The sequence below is a fragment of the Dasypus novemcinctus genome, chromosome 1 (genome assembly GCF_030445035.2).
Source record: "Dasypus novemcinctus isolate mDasNov1 chromosome 1, mDasNov1.1.hap2, whole genome shotgun sequence".
NCBI lineage: Eukaryota > Metazoa > Chordata > Mammalia > Cingulata > Dasypodidae > Dasypus > Dasypus novemcinctus.
This window is the reverse complement of record NC_080673.1, coordinates 116,481,430-116,503,418: the sequence shown is the minus strand read 5'-3', so window position 1 is coordinate 116,503,418 and position 21,989 is coordinate 116,481,430. Positions and strand designations below refer to the sequence as shown.

The window sequence follows — 21,989 nt, the reverse complement described above, 5'->3', positions numbered from 1 at the left end:
TTCAGGAAAGAGCAGAACAGCTGAGCCCAGAAAGAAACAAGCCCCCAGGAGAGAGATGAGACTTATCCCAGCCTACAGCTGATACTGGAAGAAGCTGGGACCACAGAGCCTTAAGAGGAAGAGAAGGCTGGCTGTTGGCAGGCACCTTGCTCCAACACGTGACGTGGCAAGAGACTTTGGTGAGGGAAGTAACCTATGCTTTATGGCTGGTAACTGTAAGCTTCTACCCCAAACAAATACCCTTTATAAAAGCCAAATGATTTCTGACTAATACATCTACCCAAAGCCACACAGCTATTGAAGGAAACAAAGATGGCAATAACTACTGTATCTCTGTATGGGGGTTAACTATGCTTAAGTGACTTAATAAGAACTGAAATAGGGGTACTAATAATATCCTTCCTATGTAGGGAATGTTTTTGAATTTTTAAAAGTTCATGAGTAAGAGAATACACATAAAATCACCAATCCTCTTAAAATAATCTTCCTGTAGGTAAGATTTTTGCTGAAATGATTCCCCTTTATGCTTTCTATACCCAATTAATTTAACTCATTAATATTATTTAAGAAATACTCAAATTAAAATAATTAAAGATGCAGCACAGGGATTTATCTTTATATATAAAGTGCTAAGCAATTAATCTCTAATTGACCTTTGGCATTCATCTATAATTGATCTTTGAGCTCTATACAGATCTCTGAGTAATTTTATAAAAACAAAGTCTAAAGAGCCAAACAGTTCTGATTTAGAATACTTCGAAAGCACTCATATTTCAAGTGAATATACTGACAAAAGTCAAAGGAAACAAGATTGCAAGGAAAAAAACAATATTATTCGCTGGTCAAAGTCATTCATAAGTTTGTATGGCCTCACTTGATCCACCTCAAACTCTCCAGGCCTTGTGAATGCTGCTGGTAACAGTTCCAGAAAAAGAAGCTGGTTTCATACTGTAAAGCCTTAAAGCCCAGTCACCTGTCACCACACAAGGAAAATAGGGCAGTCTGACAAAGCTTGCTTCCAAACTCTATTACAAGAATGAACCCAAACTTAGAATTCTAACCTAATTCTGAAAATTCCCAAAATGCAACTAAGATTAATTTTAAATGTTATAAATTAAAATCACAAATTATAATCTAATCTACATAAGCAAACTGTATATCTATTAGAAACATACATTCCAAATTCTTTCCAAACCAACAATACTGACAAAGTGATCATCAATTAGTATTTAACTTTATACCCTGTTGTACACAAGCAGAAATATTACATAATAACTGACTTACTACATAAATATGACCATCTAGTTTGGAAGATATTTTCTTTAACATTTGGTGTTGTGCTGAGGAAAAAAAAAAGAATGTCTAATTTTTAAAATAAGAAAAACAAATGATCTTTTAGCTTTTCAACATAATATTCTAATATTCTGGATTGTATTAGGGTACCATTGTTTACCACACATTCTCTTGGTCATTAAGGTTGGTGGTGGAAAGGAGTGGAAAGTATCTGCTTAATGATAACGGATCAATCAGTGGTATCAACTCCAAGTAGAAGCAGCTGATCTATTACTAGCATGAAGGTATTATTTCATAAATATCAACTTGTAGTTCTGGAAGAAATGTAGGTACTCTTCAAAAATTACCGGTTCTTTTTCCTTTTCCAGAAGACTGATTTTAAAAATTATCTGAAAAATTTCTAGTAGCAGCAAGAAAAAGTAGATAAATGGGACCTTCTCAAAACTAAACCCTTTTGCACCTCAAAGGAGTTTATCAAGAAAGTGAAAAAGACAGCATACCTAATGGGAGAAAATATTTGGTAACTATATATCAGATAGGAAAATAATATCCAGCATATATAAAGAAATCCTATATCTCAGAAATAAAAAGACAATTCATTTTAAAAATGGGCAAGAGATTTGAACAGAAGCTTCTCCAAAGAAGCACATGAAAAAATGCTAAAAAGCACATGAAAAAATGTTCAACATCACTAGCTATTAGGGAAATGCAAATCAAAACTACAATGAGATATCATCTTACACCCATTAGCCTGGGGGCTATTAAAAAACCAGACGACTACAAATGTTGGGGAGGATGTGGAGGAATAGGAACCCTCATCCACTGCTGGTGGGAATGCAGAAGGATCCACCCATTCTAGAGGACAGTTTAGCGGTTCCTCAAAAAACTACCTATAGATTTGCTATATGACCCAGCAATTCCACTGCTGGTTATATACTAAAAAGAACTGAAAACAAGGACACAAACCAATATATGCACACCAGTGTTCACAGCGGTATTATTCACTATTGCCAAAAGTTGGAATCAACCCAAATGTCCATCAACAGATGAATGGATAAACAAAATGTGGTACATACATACAATGGAATACTACTCAGCTGTAAGAGGGAATACAGTGCTAACACATGGGATAACATGGATGAATCTTGAAGACCTTATATTGAAGCAAGCCAGGCATTGAAGGACAAATACTATATGACCTCTCTGATATGAATTAAGCAAATCAAGCTGTCTCAGAGAGCTAGAGACTGGATGATAGGCTTATAGGAAATTGGAGGAGAAAGGAAAGTTGTGAACTGATGCCTGGGCGAAATTTATGACAAAGTGTAGGTAAGTTGTGCAGGGAAGGGATAAGACAGGGGCATAGGGGTACTACTGGGTGGGGCTTTGCAGGTTTGAGGGGGGCTAGAGTTGGGAGGATGGGTAAGATGGTCCACGGAATTGGGGGGAGGTTTTGGGGCAAAAAGGTGAACATGGGAGATTATCTGGTATGTGGTTGACACTGTAATGTTGAGAAAACTCTTTAGAAAATATAAAAATGAAGGGTTACTTGTTTAAAGTATTTGATGGGGGGCATCTGGCACAGGGTGCACCTGGGGCAGGTTTTCTAGGAAGTGTATGAGTGCTCATCTTGTCATGGTGTGTTACATCACTGGGTGGAGACCCATACAATGAGTAGGAAGTGTTATATCCCCCATCTTGTGGAGGCCTGATGTCCTCAAACAGAGGGAAGGGTGTCTCTTGAAAGCATTGGTGGCTCCCAATTGTGGAGGACAGTCTAGTGTGTCAAGCCCTCAGCATAGTTGCAAGTATCTAGGAAGCTGGTCCTTCAAGCAGTGAAGCTTGGTTGTCACTGTGGGCCCAAAGAGGATGAGGAGGAGAGAGGAATAGAATAGATGAAAGAGGGAGTAACTAGGGGGCAATGGAAATGTTCCACAAGATCATGCAATGATAGATACAGGTCATGTTAAATTTCACCAAAAATTTATTAAAGTGTATAGTCTAAAATGTAAACCATAATGTAACTAAAGCCAGGGGAGCTCTGACACATTCCCCAGTGAAACAGCAACAATCCCCCAAGTGCAAGGGGAAAGACCTGTGAAGAAGGATGGTCCAATGATGGGCCCTTGATACTGATGACTATGCTTATGAGCCTGTGTGCTAGACCTAGAGCTGCAGGGTACCTAAGAGTTACCTCCCAAGAGCCTCCATGTTGCTCAAATGTGGCCACTCTCTAAGCCAAACTCAGCTTATAAATGCATTACCGTCCCCCAGCGTGGGACATGACTTCCAGAGATAAGCCACCCTGGTGCCAAGGGATTATTACCAATCATCAGCTGGTGATGCAACTAGAAAAAGACCTTGAATAAAAGGAGGAAATGGTAAAGACAAATGAGTTTATATGGCTGAGAGACTTCAAAATGAGTTGGGAGGTCATCAGAGGGGTTGTGCTTACACACATCTCAGCAGGATCCCAGAGACACTCGAAGTATGTACAACCCCAGATACTGGTGCTCCTGAGTGCTACAGAGACACACAGGTTCTGTGGTCATGGCAGATGGCTCTGAGGTTCAGAGCCTTGTCAGTGGGCTCTACTTTGGAATTTGGGCTCCTGAGTATGATGGAGTTGGATTCAGATGTGACCTTTCTACACATGCTTCTTCTGTCACTTTTATGGAACCTTTGGTTGGGGTTGGTATATACTCAGGAGACTTGAATCTCTGGACTGGTCATGTGACAGCTGGGCCCTGAGCCTCAGCAGAGTCACAACACCTACTCTCCGGTTCATTGGACTTACCCAGGTTAGCTGACATGGAGGTGAAGATGGTCAACCACCATATCAGGGAACTGAAAGTGTCTACAACTGCAAGCAGCAGAATCGCATCCATCAACCATGTGGGATCTAAGCCCCTCTCGATTTAGAGGTGAAGTGGACATCACCATCCCAGAGTCCACAGAACGGTGGAATAAAATATTGATTAGAGTGGACTTACTGGTATTCTACTATAGAACTATTGTGACTCTAGCAATGTAAGAAATTGTATCACTGATGTAGAGACAGTGGCCACGGGAGCTGCTGAGGGCAGGGAGAGGGAAGAAGAGGTGTGATGTAGAGGCATTTTCAGGACTGGGAGTTGTCCTGAATGATACTGCAGGGACAGATGCAAGACATTATATATCCTGCCATAACCCACTGAATGGACTGGGCGAGAGTGTAAACTACAATGTAAACTATAATCCACGCGGTACAGCAGTGCTTCAAAATGTATTCACCAAATGCAATGAATGTGCCACGATGATGAAAGAGGTTGATGTGGGAGGAGTGGGGGTGGGGGTATGGGGTGTGGGGTATAAGGTAGCCTCTTATATTTTTTAATTTAACATTTTTTATGATCTATATATCTTTTAAAAAAAAAGACAAATAAAAATTTCTAGTAAAGAAATCTGCTGAGACAATGGAATCTAGTGGTTCTTAGTACCTTTGGTGGTAGGAAGGGGTGAGGAGGCATAAATTTCTTTGAACATGTGTTGAAACCTTCCCCTCAGAAAAGTACAGATTTACAGTGTTTACAGCCTCCTTGAAGACTATATATGGGCACTCCCAGAGATCCAACTTAAGAATCAGAAAAAAACAAATACATCATTCATAACCACACAATGTACTCTCCAGTACAACCAGCCCTTTAAAAAAAAAAAGTGATACTGTTTACATAGGCAGTATTCACCAGAGAATAAACTGAACACGCAGCATTTAAAAATACATCATGTTACTAGTGATATGCGCATTCCAGTTTATCAAATGCTTTCACATATAATAACAAACCCCACAACAACGCTGGGAGGACAGAAGCATGCATTTTAACCTCCTTTTTATGGCTAAGTAAACAGATTCAGAAAATAATGCGCCCATGGTCAGAAAGATAATGAGTGGGGAGCTAGGATACTTATCCTGGATTGTCTAGTTCCAGAACTAAACTCAGTAGATTTTTACACCCTGATGCTTTCACAAAGCTCTCTCTCAACAAAGAAAACAAACAGGTTTTTTAAAAACTTAAAAGAGTTAAAAGAGAATACATGTTCAAGCTAATGAGCTTTAGGGTAGAAAAACATGACACTTTGTTATTCTATAAAACATATTCCTCCCACTCATCTCCAGTTCTCAAAATACAAAAATTAATGACTCTCTGTTAATGTAAGAAACCAAAAATTTAAACAACCAATTTTTTAACACAAAAGCTGTTTGAAATTTGACTTTTAAGATGTTCAAAATATACTCTTTAATCTTTTTAAAAAGACAAATCCCATTTCAGTTCTGTACAAGTCTATAAGTTCTTTATATAACAAAAGGGTCAAAATGTATTTAGTTTCAATAAATGAAAACATATTTGTTAAAAAATTACATTTACTCTGACTTAATCTTATTGTCAGGATACAGAACATATTAGCTTAAAAAACAATAGTAGGGGAGCAGATGTGGCTTAGGCAGTTCAGTGCCTGCTTTCCACATGGGAGGTCCCAGGTTCAGTTCCCAGTGCCTCATAAAAACAAAAAAACAAACAAGCAAACAAACGAAAAAACCAACTCAGGGCAAAGATGTGGCTCAGTGGTGGAGCATCAGCTTCTCACATCCAAGATCTGGGGTTCAATTCCCTGCCCCTGTACCTCAAAAAAAAAAAAAAAAAAGTCACCTTATCAAATGCTAAAAGAATTAAGTTTTATATTTAATGATCATGAAGTTAAGTGCATATAATTGAGTACAGTATCCCGAACATTTCTTTTTATATTTATTCTTATACTAGTTGGTATTTTAATGGTATCTTAAATGTGCAATGTAGTGGGTCATGAATTGACTGACAAACTAAAGGGGGATGTCAGGAAGGAGTAAGAGGAAAAGGGAGAAAGAAGCCAAGGCCAAAGCTGCAGCTAAGCAGCTTTCCAGGAGCCAGTAATATTAGCAGCTGTCCTCTGCTTAACCAAGCGTAGCCTCTAACCGGGCCAGCAAGCGAGGAAGATGGAGAAAGATTTCCGCGTAGAGAGGAAATAAAGAACTCCAAGAGTGGAAGAATTATCAACTTATATTGGAGAGGGAAAAAAAAAAGAAAAAAAAAAAAACCTGCAACCACTAGATAAAATATTTTTATCAACATAGGTTCTTTCTATGACATTTACCAAAGTATCTTCCCAAAATAGTAACACTACCGCAGGGGAAATGGCCAAAAATAAAATTGTGCAATTAAAACAGATGAACAGGAATACTGAGAAAAGAAGTTAAATTTTCTATTAATAGAGATCTGATTAAACACTGCCCAGAGAGGAAAAAAATAAAAGGCTTTTCAAACCAGAGCATCCAAAGGCTAGGACTGAGTGAATTCTGTTCGGGACGAGCCCCGGGGTAGAAAACTCAAACTGTAAACAAAATCTTCCTCGCTTTGAGAAGCCCAGCAGGCTAGACACGCCCGGAAACCAGCAGGAGATGATAAGGGCTGTCAGCCTCGGCAGTAAAACTACTCCGTGGAGCAGCTGCATTTTCAGAGACTACAGTAACTGTCGTCACGTAAGAAGCATTCTTCGATACGGTGTTCACTGCGGCACGAAAGAAGGTATCCCCGGCGCCGGCAGCGAGTTTCCCCGGTGGGAAGTCCCGGACTCGCACGGGGGCATCAAGTCCCCGGCCCCGGCGCAGACAGTGCGCCCCCACCTGTCCCGCCCCCGCGCCCGCACCTGCGCTCGCCACACGGTGCCCGCTCTCTCCCCCGACCTCACCAAGCACCAGCCTGCCTCTCTTCTTTGAAAGACGGAGAGGAGTGAGCCAGGGGGCCGCCAGCGAAGGTGGACAGAGCCAGAGGCTGGGGTTCCCCTCGGGGAACGTGACCCCGTTCCTCCAGCCAACGGAAGCGACAGAGACCCGGCAGAAGTGCCCCAGGGGCGGGGTCTCTCGCTGTCCGGGCCCCAAACCCTCTTAGCTGTGGCTGCTGCTAGTTAGGGCTGCTGCTCGGGTGGCTCGAGTTTCCTCGCGCCGGAGGCAAACCCGAGCGGAGTTACGATTTGCAGCTGGAGAGAAAGGAGGGCTCTGCAGGAGCGCACGGCGTCTGGGATTCAACGCACAAAGGGAAAAGGGACAATGGGGGCGGACGAGGATCCAGTTACCTCAATCCACGGCTCGTCCCTCCGCTCGGTTCCTCCCGGCCTCTCCAAGGCTCCAGCCGCGCTCCCCAGCTCCGGGAGCCCCAGCGCCTCCGGCCGCTTAAGAGCCGCAGCGTACCAGCGCCTAGTGAAGCGGGGACTGACGCGCGCCGCCAGCGGAGCCCCGCCGCGCCCGGGCTAGCCCTAGGCGTCCTCCTGCCTCAGCTTCAAAGCGACGGTCTCCGGGGGCGGGACGAGGGGCGCGCGCCGAGGCCCGCGCAGAGCATTCTGGGAAATGTAGTTTTGCGTCCTTCTTCCCTGGGTTCACCGCCCCCCACACACTCTCCACCCCTGATTTCACTCTTAGTGACCCCGCTCACTCTTCGGCGGCCGGAGTCCTCAGGGAACTCAGCAGTACTGCTCGGTGATGGCAGACCCGGGCCTAGTGCACGTTTCCAAGCAGAATTTTGGATAGGACGCCCCATCAATACCTCTGAAGTTATCCACTGCTTCACTCCCGCGGCAGTACAAAATTTAGTTTCTTTTTTTGTATATCCAGCAAGACCACTCCTCGTATTTTAAGAAAAGGAAAAACTAAAAATAAAAAAGGCCTTTTGGTTTTTTTCGTATGGCACTTTCACGCCATGCTATACAAAGGATATACAAAACAGCCTGTGTTTATAAATACATACTCACACTTTATAAACCTAAGGAAGCAATTGATTGACCCAAGCACTTGCAGCTAAAAACCGAAGCAACTAAAAATGATGTTGAAATAAACCTGTTTTTCAATAAAGTAAGTGGAATGTGACTGGGAGATGGTCAGGAGAGAGCAAAGAAACATTTTTTAAAGAAAGATATTTCCCTGTGTCTTTTGAGGACAAAACTTTAAACTTTCTTAATCCGGGTAATATATTTCAGAATATTTCAGAACAAATTTAACTCTAGGACATTTATGAATACTAACACATAGGTTTGTAATGATTTTCCTAGAAAGCTTTTTAAAAATTAACATATAAAAACCCCAGATTGATTGATTATTTGAATTTGAAATTTCTAGGAAAAAAAATCAAGTTTCTTTATTTTATATAGCAGAAATAGAAATAATTCTTGATATTTCAAAATATTACTCTTCACAGCATTAGTAATTTACAAATTTAATTCCAATGACCTTAGAAAAATAAAGCAAGATAAGTTTTGAAGTGTGCACTAAAGAAAAGTCGTTGTAAAATTTGAAAGTATGATTTAATACAGTATATATTTAATATGACCATGTTCTAATAGAAATTTTGTTTTTTACAGTCTTATTTTTCTTTTTAATCAAGTGTTCATTATCTAACAGTGCTTAGGAGTGTTACTGGAGGCACCATATTTCCAATTGAAAGGCACACCCGATCTGGCACTACAAAGGAGATCAAGTCTCTCAGGGAGAAGGTGATTTATTGCAAGTGCACAAGCAAGGAACTGGGTAAATCTTCTCCAAAGCAGTTCAAAGTGAGAAGGGTAGGTAGGGTTTTTATAGGGATAAATGGGGTTGAGGATCAAGTGATGCCTGCCATGTGGGTTGATGACTCTGGAATTTTTTAGAGGGTCTCTTGAGAGGGATGTGGGCAAATTTTTTAATCCTGTGTTATCTCTTGTATGCAAAACTACTGTCTGATGTTCGGGTTCATAGACTTTTATCCCAGAGAAGATACAGATTTTCCTGCGCTATGAGGTGCTCCTGATCCATTCTGTGGTTTTGCTGAGATGTTATCTTATTCCTGACTTTCCTGGGAGTACAACTGGGAAAGTCTGGTTGTTGTCCTTCTAGGAACTAAGAATCTAGTAAACTGCTAAGATTAGGTTAGTAATTGAAAACCAATTCAACTAGATCTGGGTAAGGTATTTGAATTTTTCAGAGCTGTTTAAGAAAAAAATAAGCACATTTTCTGGCTGTCAGGAGCTGCTCTTTTTCCTCTGCTAGTAGATATGTATAAGAAGTGTTATCAGATTTTGTCTAGGTTCTTGGCTATGATGCAGAAGTGAATTTCAAGAGCATGTCTGGTGAGTTAGGCCAATAATTTATTCAGGTAGGGAGAAATAGGGGAAAATAACAGATCAGGGGTCTCAGGTAGAGAAGAAGGGGCTGAAAAGTGATGAAGCGGGCTGATTTACAGACTATAATTTTCCCATTATAGATTATAAATCCCCAGGTTTTACTTGCAAGGCGACCATGGCAGGGGAAAAACAGCAAGAGCGGTGCACAGAGGGCAGCCAGGGGTAGGGCTAGGAACTGGAAAAACAAAGTGAGCAAAACTGAATGATTCCTACCCTCATGTAGACTTAATATCTAGTGAAGGAGTCACAGAACTAAACAGACAATTAAAATACCATGTAAGTAAAGAAAAGTTATGACAAGAGGAATGAGGAGCATATAAGGTACAGCCAACCAAGAGCTTTTTGTAGGGAGGAGAAAGGTCTGGAAAATAAATGAAATGCTTGAACCAAATGACAATAAACAAACAAGCAAAAAATCCTTCTCCAAAAAGGAATATATCCATAACTACCTCTTAAAATAATTATTTTTAAAAATATGTATTTTATAAAAGGGTAAATATACCTCAAAACAAAAGAGCACACATAACCTAAATCTGACAAAAATTATCTTCTTAGCTTTTATTCATTCTTTTCTAGTCACATTTGAGAATAGCTGGATCGACCTTTAATAAAGTAAGGCTCTTTCTCTAGAGACTCCTTCCTTTCCCCAATGTCTCATAAATTAAAATGGGAACGGGTCTGATGATATCTGTTGACTCAATGTCTGATTGTACTTTGGCTAGAATAAATGGCAATGTTTTCATCTCAATCAACATTAGCATTTTAAATCTTTATCTCTAATCCTGGGATAAAAGGCTTTATAACTCCAGAAGAATTTCAGATGTGGCCAGCAAAGAGATTTGGAAAGATTAATGGAGAGGGCTATCTTACCTGCATTTGTGATGGTGTTGCGGTAGCAGAGAGATTCAATGATCATGTATTGAAGGCCAGGACTCAGGAATATTGTTGAGAAGGAAAAATTTATTATGGCCGGCTGGGCTCGGGGACTCCTGTCCAAAAAGCTGAGCCTGAAATAGGAATTTTGGGTCCCTTTTATACAGAGGTTGGAGGAGTGGGGAGTCAAACAGTGCTTTTATGCAAAAAGGACGTTCTTTGTTAGTTTCTTACAGTTTCAAGTGTTTGTCTGAGTACCAGATAGGTTTTGAATTAACATATCCTCCATGTTCCAGGTAAGCTTGAATTAACATATCCCCCCACATTCCGTCTTGATTTAAGTTTGAATACATATTCAGTCTGCATCCTCCCTGATTATCCAAAGCCTATAGAGCCTATATCACTTAATTGGCTTTCTAGAAACTAGGCACACTTGGATACAGAATTAGATAATTTTGAATTCATGCACAGGTTATATTAATGGAGGCAAATTGTTCACCCAAAAGAGCTTCCTCAGGGAAGCAGACTTGGCCCAGTGGATAGGGTGTCCATCTACCACATGGGAGGTCCACGGTTCAAACCCCGGGCCTCCTTGACCCATGTGCAGCTGGCCCATGCGCAGTGCTGATGCATGCAAGGAGTGCCATGCCACGCAAGGGTGTCCCCCCTGTAGGGGAGCCCCATGTGCAAGGAATGTGCCCCGTAAGGAGAGCCGCCCAGCGCGAAAGAAAGTGCAGCCTGCCCAGGAATGGCACCACACACACGGAGAGCTGACACAGCAAGATGACACAACAAAAAGAAACACAGATTCCTGTGCTGCTGACTACAACAGAAGCAGACAAAAAGAAGAACACACAGCAAATGTAGAACAGACAACTGGGGCGGGGGGTGGGGGAAGGGGAGAGAAATAAATAAAAATAAATCTAAAAAAAAAAAAAGAAGAGCTTCCCCAGGAGAGGAAAAGTCTTGGTCTATGAAACATCCTTTAAAAAGCCTGAACATCCCTCACCAGACAATTGCCTCCCTGTCCAGGTCAGGGTCACTGGTTTGCAGTTAAATTTTACCCATGCCCTTTAATGCCTGTCTTTTCACCCTCCACCACAGCCAACCTTTACTGTGGCCTTTCATCTTCCCTTAATAGCTATCACTTCCTGCCCATGCCCCCAGGACACACTTCGTGGCTACATTTTCTGGCTTTGGGCCAGTGGCCCATTTTAGGCTATTTTATTTAGTGGTTAAGCTTCTTGCATCCCACCCACAAAGTCAAACTGACATAGGTATCTCTAAACGTTGGCTGACCTTTTTTTCACTCTGAAATATTTTCGGTTCCCTCTTTATCTCTGGGCCTCTGTTAACTGCTGTTCCTTCCTCTGGTTTTTGCTTGGCCAGCTCCTACTCACCATCCAGTGTCAACTTAGACATCATTGTCAGGGAAGACTTTCCTGGTCACAAGCCCCTACCTAATTCATGGTCAATGCTTTCTGTATACACTCACGTTGCAACCTAGTTTTGCCCCTAAGGTAGCCCTTATCAGTGTGTGTTTTAATGAATTGTCTGTCTCTATCATTTGTCTGAGAGCTTCTTAATCAATAGGATCATGTCTTATTGGAGCCTGTGTCCCCAGTAGGTAGATAGTATTTCATATATACTATGTTCTTAGTAAATTCTTGGGCAATAAATGACTATATATAAACTTTGTGCAATAAAGCTGTGTTCAGCACACATTTCTGAAAAGCACCAAAAATAGCAAATTTTTAGGTTTGTGGGCCATTTGGTCACTCTCTGTTGCAACTACTCGACTCTCCTACTTCATGGAAATAGCTAGCTCTAACCCGTGGCTCCAGAGCATCTATAGAAGACAGGGTTTGGGTTAAAAACTTGAATGGAAGGGGTGGGATGTAATTCTGTCCTAGGGGCATTACTTGAAACTTCATCTACATAGCAGGCACTCTGCTCTTATTTAGAATGAACATTTATTTTGGGTAATTTGGGGGCGGATCTGTGTATGGAACTGAAACAGAAAGCATCCCTGATAAGACCACTGCCAAAGTGCACTGATTATTTCTTTTGAAAATTACTTGTGTTGGTGAGTTTTTAAAACTTACTAATCACATCTCTCTCTTTCTCTCTCTTTTTCTTTTTCACTTTTAACATTTCACTTTTTCTACTCTACCTGACCAGGTCAAATCATTTTCCATTTCCCACAAACCTGCTTTGACTTTGTTGAGTCCTCAGGCTGCTATATGTGTAGAACTATGGAATTCTGTCTACAGAAATGACAGGATGAGAACAATTTGCCTCCTCCTACCATGCTCCAGAATTGTTGTGTCTAGAAAAACACATTTAGAGAACTATGTTTTCTAATATCTATGTTTGAAATATGTTCAATATACACCTGAGCAAAATGGTAGCCATATGTTTGATAGGAACTTGGTATAGTGAAACATGTAATTGTGTTTCAACTCTAGTATGTATTTAAATGTATTATCTTTATGAAAAGTACTTCAGATATTCTTTCATTAAGATATAAATCTCAGCTTTAATAACCATCTATGTTACATTAGCTGTCTGGTATCATCTCATTCTTGTATCTCTGAAAAATTTATTTTCTGTATTATTTTTAAAAATAAAAATAAATGGGTAAATAGACTTGGCCTAGTGGTTAGGGCATCTGTCTACCACATGGGAGGTCCGCGGTTCAAACCCCGGGCCTCCTTGACCCGTGTGGAGCTAGCCTAGGCGCAATCCTGATGCGTGCAAGGAGTGCCGTGCCACGCAGGGGTGTCCCCCGTGTAGGGGAGCCTCATGCTCAAGGAGTGCGCCCCGTAAGGAGAGCCGCCCAGCGCGAAAGAAAGTGCAGCCTGCCCAGGAATGGCGCCGCACACACGGAGAGCTGACACAGCAAGATGACGCAACAAAAAGAAACACAGATTCCTGTGCCGCTGACAACAACAGAAGCGGACAAAGAAGACACAGCAAATAGGCACAGAGAACAGACAACTGGGGCCGGGGGGGGGGGGGGCGGGAAGGGGGGATAAATAAATAAATAAATCTTTTAAAAAAACAAATAAATGCAACATAGTGTTAACTGCTTAAACAGTATCTTCCTTAGTAAGAGAACCTGTTTTGTTTTGTTTTGTTTCTGAGTAATGTCTGTGCCTAGATAAAAGATATTTTTCAGTAGCCCTTACAGTTAGACTGTAATGTGTTCCATGCGTTACATGGAAATTGGGGGTGGCTGCTTAAAAGAAACTGATTCAGGTGGGAGGTACCCCTCTTATTTTTCTCATTCTTTCTTCCTAGAAGCCCTGGCTTGAGTTGTCCAGCCATGTTAAAATATGAAGTTACTTGAAGGTGGAAGTCATGTAGTTGGCAGTGGAAGGAAGATAGGAGCGGAAGTCCCTGATGACCACTGAACCATCCTTTCAGCCCAGATTGCCCACCTGTGGGTGACAAATATAAACTTTTGTCTTGTTTAAGTCACTGTGGTTCAGGTTTTTTTTTGTTCTAAGCAGTCAAACCTAACTCAGATTTAAGAGCATACAGAGGTTTGTATGGGGATGAATGGGGAACATCCATTGACTATTAAAGTTATGGCTAATTATGCAATCCCTTATATTCTCTGCCCTTTTTGATGCACATGTTTGTCAAAGAAGTAATGGTACCCGACAATGTTAAACAGGCAAGAATGACTTTATTCAGAGACAGTAGGACTCAACACCTTCAAAACAAAGGGCAACAAGCTTTTTCAGGGCAGGGTGCGGGTTGGAAGAAAGTATTAAACTATGGTAAAGGGGGTTAATCACTGGGAGGGGTGAGGGATTTATTGCAGTTGTAATTAGGATCACTTTGACAGGGAATTGTAGAGGAGTAAGCCTAGCAGCTTGGGCAAGAGAAAGTCTTGGTCATATCGATAGGCACAAGACCAGAATGATTCCCCAAGATCATTCAGACTAATTGTATATAAAAAAAGAAAGCTATTGCTAAATAGCTATTGTGGGGAAGATTTGCATACATAAAACAAGTGTTTCCAAGTTGTATTTTTGATGTGGAGGTTTCCATTGTTTCCCTTCTGGTTCTTTGCTTATCATGGCATTTTTAATAAGAAATCAGGGAAGCAGACTTGGCCCAATGGATAGGGTGTCCGCCTACCACATGGGAGGTCCGCGGTTCAAACCCCGGGTCTCCTTGACCCGTGTGCAGCTGGCCCATGCGCAGTGCTGATGCGCGCAAGGAGTGCCCTGCCATGCAGGGGTTCCCCCGCATAGGGGTTCCCCCGCATAGGAGTGCGACCCCTGCGGAGAGCCGCCCAGTGCGAAAGAAAGTGCAGCCTGCCTAGGAATGACGCCACACACACGGAGAGCTGACACAAGATGACGCAACAAAAAGAAACACAGATTCCTGGTGCCGCTGATAAGGATAGAAGTGGTCACAGAAGAACACAGCGAATGGACAGAGAGCAGACAACTGGGGCGGCGGGGATGGGGAGAGAAATAAATTAAAAAAAAAAAAAAAGAAGATTCAAAACTTAAGAGACCACGAATTAAAATGGATGTAGCAAACCATTCATACTTCTCAGGAATGCCTCCCAGCAGAACAGCTTCTTGTCTGAAGTCTATAAAGATGCAGATTCTAACTTCTCCCTTGCTCTTCAGGATTCAATTTTCCACCATCACTCAATCTCCCTGAAGGGGATAACCTCAGTGGTGGCTTCAGCCAAAACAGTCTCACTAAAGTCCTTGAGGGGCTGGGAGTTTGGGTTGCTAAGAGGATAATATTTGCATTGGATACACAAAATAGGGCTGCTTCTAGATTGCCAGTGAGCCTGCCCAGGCTTGCAGGCTTTCTTTGCTTTTTTTAAAAATTGTGGTAAAATATATATGACATAAAATTTCCCATTTTAACTGTCTTTAAGTGTATAATTCAGTGACATTAATTTCATTCACAATGCTGGACAACTATAACCACTATCTATACCCAAAATTTTTTTATCACTCCAATCAGAAACTCTGTACCCTTAGGTAATATTTCTCCATGCCCTCTTCTCCCCACCCCCTGGTAACCTCTAATCTACTTTCTGTCTCTATGAATTTCCCTGTTCTAAGTATTTCACATACAATATTTGTCATCTATTGTTTGGCTTATTTCACTTAGTATAACGTTTTCAAGGTTAATCCATGTTATGCAGCACGTATTTTTTGCACTTCATTCCTTTTTTCCCCCTTTATTAGAGAAGTTGTGGGTATACAGAATAATTATGCATAAAATTCCTGTATACCACCCCACAAACAACAACTTGCATGGGTGTGGAACACTTGTTACAGCTGATGATAGTACATTATTATAGTTGTATTATTAAAGTCCATAGTTTAGTTCAGGGATCACTGTTTGTGTAGTGTATTCCCATGGATTTTTTTCAAATTTTTATTCTGTAACCATATATACAATTTGACTTATCCCTTTTAATCATATTCAGATGTATATTTCAGTGTTGTTTAATTGTGTTCACAATGTTGTACTACAATCACTACCATCCATTACCAAAACACTTCCATCATTCCAAATAGGATCCCTATATATGTTAAGTCTCAACTTCCCCTTCCTCATCCCTGCCCTATTCCCCAATAAACTAATTCTACATTCTGACTCTGTGAATTTGCTTTTTCTAATTGTTTCAAATTATTTCAAAATGAGATCATACAATATTTTCCTTTTGTGTCTGGCTTATTTCACTCAACATGGTATCTTCAAGGTTCATCCATGTTGTTGCATGTATCAGGACTTCATTCCTTTTCATGGCTGAATAATATTCCATTGTATGTATACACCACATTTTATTCATCCATTCATTGGATAATGAACATTGGTGTGCAAATATCTGTTTGAGTACCTGCTTTTGGCTACTGTGAATAATGTTGCTATGAACATTTGCATACAAATATTTGTTTGAGTCCCTGTTTTTAATTCTTTTGGATCTTTCCTTATTAATTAGCAATTTATGATTGCTCTTTCAAGACTTTATTGGGTTGAGATAGAAGGTACAATGGTCAGGAACCCTGAAAAGATCAAAAGATAAAAATCAGTTATTGAAAGAGATAAATCCAGGTTGAATAATCAGACAAGGTGTGTAGATTTACTTCACTAGGTCTTGACCATATTGCAAAGAAACTTCAGGACAATGTTTTAAAGTTAACCCCTTGCAACCTTTTTAAAATGATGTAATTCCTTCCCCTAAACTGTTGCTAGCTGCCATATAGCCACAATCTAGAATTTATGCACCCAAAATTTGTGCACAGATGGGGCAGAAAGAGGCTCGAATTATCAGTTCCTCTAAGGGATTCTCTTTGGGAGTTTATAAGCTAACCTTGAAAAAGAGAAATTACATTTCTTTCTCAAAGAAGCGGAACCAGAAGAAAGGCTCTCAGCTTACTTCCTCAAAAGCAAAACTGTATTAATAGAACAGAATAGGCTATTGTTCAGCCTATTCTAGAGCTTTCGGTTGCTACTTTTATCATCAGCTGACCAGAGGGTACTTGGATATGTGCCTGCCTTGTGGAGGTACCACACATGACTCTTCCTTTATGCTCATAATTGCTGAGTGGAAAACAGAGCCAAAGAGAGCTCAGGACATACATGTATGTCAGTCAGGAATTTTAAACTTCACTCAGATTATTGTCCTCAAATCTGGAATACCTTTGAATACCTTTTTTTTCCTTTAGAAAAATTAAACAGAAATTTCCATTTTTTATTCCCAGTTCTTCTCAACAAAAGCCTTTTCCTTCAGCTCTGCTTTCCTTTCATGGAGCCCTTTCTCACACTCTCAATCATGGTGATGACAGAAAACTCGTGATGTACAAAAGCAATTTGAGGAGAGTTCAGTAAAGGTGTGGCCAGGTTCTATGAAAACCACAAGGATGGTACAGTAGCCCTGAGTTGTTAAGAGAGAAGTTACTGAAACTTGGAAAGGAGGGAGGGCTGGGTGGAGGAGCTCCTGACTGGAGCTATGGCCTTGGTAAAGGAAAACAACCAACCTGAGTTGACCTGAAAGAAGGAAGCTAGGTTAAAAATACCCCAGTACTCCTCTTTTTTTCCCCTATGACCAAATGGAAGCCACAGAAGAAGGAAGTCTGTTGATTTCCTCCACATAGAACAGCTTTTCTGCTGCAGAGCAGGATTGGGAAGCACAGAGAGTGGATCTGGAGAGACAAGCAGAAGATATTCAGCATACCTAACCACTGTTAATTTTTGCTCATATTGGGTTTGTCACCTAGAAGGCCTCATTTCCTTCTATCACATAATTCTTTGCTCTGGTCTAGAATTCAGTTATGACCTACTTTTAAACACAAAAACACCTCTATCCTCAGTATCGATGTTAATCCATTATCGCTATTTGTTTTGTGTATATGTAAGTATTCCATATTACTCTAACCTCTGGGACCACAAATTATGAATTACACTTCTATTTCCATAGCACTTAAACAGTGTTAAGACAGACCAACTAAACTGAGTTGTAATCTTAATTTCCTCCCTCTTTTTTTTTTTTTAAAGATTTATTTATTTATTACCCCCCACCCCCCACCCCAGTTGTCTGTTCTCTTGTGTTTATTTGCTGTGTCTTCTTCTTTGTCCGCTTCTGTCATTATCAGCTGCATGGGAATCTGTGTCTCTTTTTGTTACGTCATCTTGCTGTGTCAGCTCTCCGTGTGTGTGGTGCCATTCCTGGGCAGGCTGCACTTTCTTTCCCACTGGGCGGCTCTCCTTACAGGGCACACTCCTTGAGCGTGGGGCTCCCCTATGCGGGGGCACCCCTGCATGGCAGGGCACTCCTTGCTCACTGCAACACTGCGCATGGGCCAGCTCCATACGATCCTCCCTCTTTTTATCCCCAAGTCCCATCTGCACCAAGGGAGGCTTATAGGCTCATATTATTATACAGGCATGTCTCTTAGTTTGCTACAGCGCTAATAATGCAAAGTACCAGAAATGGGTTGGCTTTTATAATGGGGATTTTTTTTAGAATAAAAGGTTATAGTTCCAAGGCCGTGACATGTCCAAATCAAAGCACCATCAGAGGTGCTTTCCCACTAAAGTCAGCTACTGGTGATCCTGATGTCCTGCCATGTGGCAAAGATGGTGGCCAATCAATCTCTGCAGAGGTGCCTGCCTTTCCCTCCAGAATCTACTGCTCCCGGAACTCAGCTGTGGACAACCTGGCATTGGGCTCACCTCTTTCCAGACCTCCTCTCTCAGTACCGGCTGCTCTGCTTTCTTCCCAAATTCAGCTGTGGATTAACGGGCATATGGATCATCTCTTCAGTCCTGAGGCCTAGCGCCTTGACAGCCTCAGGCTTAAACTCTGGTTGCTAACAACCCTTGATTCCTCTCTCACTTGGCGTGTCCTTCTCTCTGTGTCTCCATTTATACGAAGCTCCGGTAAAGGGCAGAGACCTAACCCGAGTCATGCCTCACTGACGTAGTCCAATGTAAAGGTCCCCACACCTACAGGAAGGATTAATTCAAGAACATAACCTTTTCTTGGGATTCACCAAATTCAAACGGTCACATCATTCAAGAGGGGAAGATCATTAAAATCAGTATTAGAAAGAACAAGAAGGCCATTTGTCAGGATGTTTACACAGTTTTATCAGCAGGGGTGTTCCTGAAGCTGGAACGGCAGACCTGAATGCAGACCCTAGCTTTCCCTCTGCAGGAGCCTGTAACACTTTCCCTGCGGGTTTTCTCTATCTGCCCGCCTAGCTCAGGAGCAGGGGAGGGCACAAGCCATGGGAAGTTCAATGGCCTCCCGCTCCCTCTAGACCCGTTCTGCTCCCCCACTGCTCCCCAAGCAGCTCTCAACTGAAGGGACTTGATGACTAAAGATCATAGCAACCCCTCGGACAACTCTGAGATGCATTCTGCATTCTACACTGTTTCCCAGAGTTCCTCAGGAGTTTGAGCCAGAGCTATTTTGCATGATTACATATGCTTTATGGGCTTCCTTCCCTTTCTTTCTCACTCCCCTTACCCCCAACCAGTGCTTCTGGAGATCATATCCTAAATGCAGTTCTCTGACTTAAATCCTTATATTTGGGTTTATGTTGGCTTGAGACCCCAATCTAAGACAGTTGCTGTGAGCCAGGATTTTTTCTCGAAGTGCCTATTACAGAAGTGTGATAGTAATATTCAACTTGTGTGTGGAAGGAAGGTAAAGTTGTGCTTTGCTTGATCTAACTTCTCCGTGACAATATAATCCTCTTTCTTTGATCCCATGATATATATACGTTTTTTATTCCCCTGGGGGATGGTACAAAGACATTTGCAAAAACTCAGAATAAATGTTAATTTTGTTCTTTCTCATTATAAAAGCAACATGTGCTTACTGTTGAAAAATCAGAAAAAAACCATAAGAACAAAAGAAGAAGAAAAAAATAAGGCCACTACTCTCAAATAGCAACTGTTAATACCTTGGTGTACAAACTTCTCGAACATATTTACATTTATATTAATGTTTCTTTAAAAACTTTTTAAAAATTTCTTTTTTTATTTCACCCAACATTATATGCTGTAAGATGACAAGTCAAAAAAAAAATTTCCATTTCACAACATTTAAAAATGATTACCCTCTCATATATATATATTTAAAAGAATTCTAATCATTTTTTAAAAAGATTTATTTATTTATTTATTTTATTTATTTATTTATCTCCCCTTCCTCCCCACCCCCCCACAGTTGTCTGCTCTGTGTTCTTCTGTGTCCACTTCTATTCTTGTCAGCAGACCTGGAATCTGTGTCTCTTTTTTGTTGCGTCATCTTGCTGCATCAGCTCTGTGTGTGTGTGGCACCACTCCTGGGCATGCTGGATTTTCTTTCATGCTGGGCAGCTCTTCTTATGGGGTGCACTCCTTGCGTGTGGGGCTCCCCTATGCCAGGGATACCCCTGCATGGCACAGCACTCCTTGCGCGCATCAGCGCTGTGCATGGGTCAGCTCCACACGGATCAGGGAGGTCCTGGGTTTGAACCCTGGACCTCCCATGTGGTAGGCGGGCGCTCTATCCATTGAGCCAAGTCCTCTTCTTATATTTTTCAATGTAACATTTTGTGTATCTTTAAAAAAAAAAGACAATAAAAAACTAAGATATCTAAAAAAATGATTGAGGAGTATTTCACTACTATTCCTTTAATCAAGTTTTTAGAATGCTTATGCTCTTACCAGATATGGATGAAATTGATACTCCCTACAATCTTCTCAACTCTATTTTCATTTTTAAGACTCTGCCAGTATTTAATTTTATTTCTTTGATTAACAACAAGGATGAACTTTTAAAATATTCCGACTGATTGTTTTTCTTTTGTGAACTTTTTTCCCAGTACATAGGGACAAAGATTATACTGCTGTATTACTAGCTGAGGGTCACTCTGCTATCATTTTTGTTACTTTGCTGGGTTTTCTTCCTCCAGGAATGTCTAAGGTATCTAAAAAAATTTACACTTAAGTTAACCTTGACCCCTGTACCAGTGACAGCTCAAGTCAGTTTTTCCAGTTACCTACTGTGTCTCTCCATTAACTATCCTAGCAATATTGAAATTATGAATGTTGAGAACTGAACTTATTCCTGACTTCCAAATGGCCACTCTTCCTAACTTCTTCAGTGCTACCAGAATTCTTTTCGTCTCTAAAATTTAATATATTAATATATTAATAACCTTCCATCAGTGGCTGAAAAAAAGAAGTATGCTAAGTGAAAGAAACTAGACAAAAATTACTATATATCATTTAACCCCATTTATACAAAATGTAAATGCAAATAAACTATAGAGATGGAAATAGATTAGCAGTTTTGTATGGCAAAAGAAGGATAGTGAGATTGAGCAGTGACTACTAAGGGGTAGGGTTTTGGTTTTCATTTCTTTTTATTGTTGTTGCTTTTTTTCTTTTTTTTTTTAAGTAATGAAAAAATTCCAATATTGATTGATGAATGTACAACTCTGTGATTATATCAATTGCCATTGATTGTATTCTTTAGATGGAGTGTATGGTTTATGAATACATTTCAATAAAATTGATAAAAAATAAGTATGCAGTCTTCGTTCACAGTAGTCATGTATTTTCTCCTAACACTTTACTTCTCAACCATGTTTATTCTTAACCAATTTATTTCTCAACTTTACTTAGTCTAACATATTCTATCAGGGTAACTTCTCCCTATACAAAGCAAATAGAGCTTTAAGTATACAATGTTTAATATTTCAAAATAATTAAATTTATCCTGCATTCAACAGTATATATTATGTATTTATAGGTAGAAATAATAATAAAATAAAACTTACGTTCTTACTTCTATGGGCTCCTCTCTAAACACATGCCTCTTTTGCTCTCACATGTGTATATAGGCATCTGAATATAATCATTATCATTGTGCCATATATTTCTTCATACTTTTACCCCATTTGCATTTAGTTTGCAAGTGTTTGAACTTCAAAAATATAGGTATTTTTCTGCAACTTGGTTTTTTTGCTCAGAATTTTATTTGTGAGATTTGGCATTGTTTGATGTACGCAACTGAGGTCTATTACTTTTTTACTGTTGTATAGGATAGT

At 40.6% G+C, this 21,989-nt stretch overlaps 1 protein-coding gene across 3 annotated transcripts in view; it reads right to left on the bottom strand.

The window, feature by feature from the left end:
* KLHL8 (kelch like family member 8) overlaps nucleotides 1-7,835 on the bottom strand; it is an 84,283-nt gene extending 76,448 nt beyond the window's left edge. The window contains exon 1 of one of the 3 annotated variants that reach the window (XM_058295820.2): nucleotides 7,441-7,835. The gene's annotated coding sequence lies outside the window, so the exon portion shown is untranslated. The remainder of the gene's footprint in view (nucleotides 1-7,440) is intronic. The other 2 variants (XM_058295829.2, XM_071215622.1) reach the window with 2 other exon arrangements.
* Between the last annotated feature and the right edge of the window lie 14,154 nt (nucleotides 7,836-21,989).